Here is a 3942-nt window from a genome sequence, read left to right on the forward strand (position 1 = left end):
TGAGATGGCCCCATTGTACTCCAGCCTGGGTGATAGAGCAAGATTCCATCTCAGAACAAAAACCAAAAAAGATGGTCACAGTATTTTTCAGTCATGATTTTAATGTTTAGAATTTCCGTCCTAAGTGGTGGTAATCCTTTTGAGTTAAACAACTGATTGTCAGTGTACCCTTGAACATCCTGGGAGTTCAAAGCACATAGAAGGAGGAACAACAAAGAAAATGTGTATTTTTGTCACTAGATTAATCGGTGGTGTTCTCTCAGGTATCAAATAACTTCTCTCCCACCTTGACACTTAAAACATACTAAAGTCATCTTAATGAATAATTAATACTGAATAAAGTTTTAGAGTAACTGATTTTTATAAGCAAGAAAGATACCATTTCAAGAAACACTCTTTTTAGATTTTAAGTATCAAAATAGATGCTGAAGGGTAAATGAAAGGTATACCTTAGAAAGACTACATCTATTCAACAAAAATCTGAACTATGTTGTTGTATGTATATTGGGTGCAAAACACAGTGCAAGGACTCAACAGTTGTTAAGACACTGATACACAGTAATCTGCTTTCCTATCTAATTTTTTACTAGGAGAGCAGAATGCTTTAATTTGGGTTTTCCTGCTTCATTGACATCAGTATTTAAGCTTCCCTGTTGGACCAGCTAATGGCAATACTGACACTACGTCATCTGGTAGAGAATCCCTAACTGGCAACGATGTGTTTTCCTACAGGAAAGTCCCAGGGGCCTTAGGTGTCCTCCACATCAGGGTTTCTTAGTTGGGGTTTTGTATGCTTTTTGTAATTTATGTCTGTTCTCCATCCTCTAGAAAATAGCTAAGTGAGAAAGAGTCATAAGTCAAATATCCATCCTCAAGTCCCAACTCAGGAACAGTTTCTGGTTTGTTAAGAGTATCTTGGAGCCCCTGCATAACAAAAGGAATATTAACTTACCAGTTTAGGGCTTTTGTTTTCAAATGATTGTGCAGATCTGAATTTCTAGAGGAGATTTTCCAAAATCCACAGGCACTGGCCAAGAGATGTGATTTACCAGGTCTACACTGGGCCAGGCATCTAACTGCAGTATGAACATTTTCCCAGGTTCATACGATGTTTGTCCCATCCCCTGGTCAAGAACTACTGACTTAAAGAAAGTGGAAAAGATCTTCAAAGATCAAAGTTATTTGTAAACTATTCTAAGTTTCACGTGTAAGAAGCAAGAGGCAGCTATGTCTGGCAGGCCTCTGTTGCTGCCCCATGCAATCCAGTCCCCTTCCACGCACCCACCCAACCACTACCACCCTCAAAGCTTAGTGTATTCTGTGGCAAAAGAGGAACCTGTAATTTGAGTTTCATCATATGCAAAGTGCCTCTGTGTCCCCACTCATAACTGTAAAACCCAGAACTGCACAGTGCAGAGTTCCAAACACACCCATCTTACGGTCTTTGTTCTAAATCCTGCTCACACCATAGGGTAAAACATTAGGACTCGCTCTGTGCCTCTCAACCATCTTTTTTTTTCTTTTTATTTTTAGTTGACATATAATAATTGTACATATTTTTGGGTTACAGAGTAATATTTCTATACATATATACAATGAGTACTCACCAAATCAGGGTAATTAGCATATCCATCACCTCAAACATTTATCATTTCTCTGTGTTGCAAACATTTAGAATTCTCTCTTCTAGCTCTTTTTTTTTTTTTTTTTGAAATGGAGTTTCATTCTTGTCGCTCAGGCTGGAGTGCAATGGTATGATCTCGGCTCACTGCAACCTCCGCCTCCCGGGTTCAAGCCATTTTCCTGCCTCTGCCTCTCAAGTAGCTGGGATTATAGGCACGTGTCACCATGCCCAGGTAATTTTTGTATTTTTAGTAGAGATGGGGTTTCACCATGTTGGTCAGGCTGGTCTCGAACTCCTGACCTCAGGTGATCCACCCACCTCAGCCTCCCAAAGTGCTGTGATTACAAGCGTGAGCCACTGCACCCAGCCTTGGCTTTATGAGAATATACAATAAATTATAGTTAACCACATTCACCCTCCAGTGCTATAGAACACCGGAACTCATTTCTCCTATCTAGCTGTAATTTTATATCTGTTAACCAACCTGTCCCCATCCTTCCCTCCCCCTTGCCCTTCCCAACCTCTAATACCCCCAATCCTACTTTCTATTTCCATTAGCTCAGATTTTTGGGGGGCTCCCACATGTAAGTGAGAACATGCTACAATGAATTTTTTTAAATGGTAACAGTGCCTGTTAGAGGGAGCTGATTAGAGTAAGTTGGATGAATAAGAACATTTTAAGGTTTTTAAAAATAAAAGCTCTCAACAATACAAGTGATATTATAAAATATAGAAATGTTTAATGAAAAAGAGTTAATATCATCTGTGATACTGAGTGCTGCACAGAAACTTCATTACTCAGAATTAGGGTAAACTATAGCTACATATTTTCTTTTGTTACTGAATCATATCCGTATGAAACAAATAACAATCTGGAAACTTCGCAAAAGAGATATTCTCGAAATGTGATTATTTGTAATAAAGATGCCACGAATCACTACATAATTATTTAAATAAAAGGCAAGGCAGTTTTGGAAAATTATAAACACTGCAAAGTTATGGCCTTGTATTTTTTCTTATTTTCTGCTAAATTAGAAAGAACTTCGCTGTTTCAAATATACTCAAGCTGTTCAGTTCTTCAACAAAAAGTAGGTGACTGAAAACTGTATGCTTAACTATGCTTAAGTTATTATTTATAGTAGTGATAGAAGCCATTTTATTGGCAATAAATCACTTCCTGATTTCCACACCAAGCATTCCCACATGCACAAACATAGGTGTGTGGGAGGAAGGGAAATGGGCAAGAATGATTTCCTTCAAGAGGCTACTGAGAATGAAAACTCAAAATCTGCACCCCTAGGGGTGGTGGAAGGAGAGGAAGAAAACTCCCTGCCAGAAATTTGGCTAACATGCTGAGCAGAGAGAACTTTAAAAGAAGAAGAAGGAGAGGGAGAGGGAGGAGACGAGGGACAGAGAGAAAGTGAAGGAAGGAAGGAAGGAAGGAGGGAGGGAGGCAGGGAGGGAAAGAAGGAAGGAAGGAAGGAAAGAGAAGGGAAGGGAAGGAAGGAGAAAGAGAAAGCAAAAGAAAGAGAAAAAGAAGAAAAAAGAAGGAAGAAGGAGGAAGAGGAGGAAGAAGGGGAAGAAGGAAGAGGAGGAGGGAGGAGGAGAAAAAAACAGCAGAAATAAAATAATGTGGCATCTGTATCCACAGACATGTCTTCCGGCAGGGAAAGTGTGAGGTGGTTTTTATTTTGAAAAGTTGATTGATATACACAGGGCTAGATAACTGATAAACTGCAGATAAGAAACTGGGTTTGATGCTTGTCTACGGGAAATGACGATGTTCCTTAAATGTCACCTAGATGGTTAAAAGGAAGGGAAGCATGAGTGGAGTCACTGCTGATTTGATGAGTAAGGGTTCCTTCTTTAAAAGGCTCTTTGGGATGGGCACGGTGGCTCACGCATGTAATCCCAGCACTTTGAGAGGCCAAGGTGGGCTGATCACCTGAGGTCAGGAGTTTGAGATCAGCCTGGCAAACGTGGCGAAACCTTTTCTCTACTAAAAATACAAAAATTAGCTCCGCGTGGAGGCAGACACCTGTAATCCCAGCTACTTGAGAGGCAGAGGCAGGAGAATCGCTTGAACCCAGGAGGCGGAGGTTGCAGTGAGCCAAGACTATGCCACTGCACTCCAGCCTGGGCGACAGAGCAAGACTTCATTTCAAAAAGTAAATAAATAAATAAATAAATAAAGTAAAATCAAGAATAAAAAGTTTGAGTTCCCCAAACTTGTTAGAAAATAGTAGAAGCGTGTTAGCAAGAAGATTAAATGAAATGAGATAGTAAGAATCAAAGGTTTCTGTTTCATTCTCCCCCCA

The sequence above is a fragment of the Papio anubis genome, chromosome 15 (genome assembly GCF_008728515.1).
Source record: "Papio anubis isolate 15944 chromosome 15, Panubis1.0, whole genome shotgun sequence".
Lineage (NCBI taxonomy): Eukaryota > Metazoa > Chordata > Mammalia > Primates > Cercopithecidae > Papio > Papio anubis.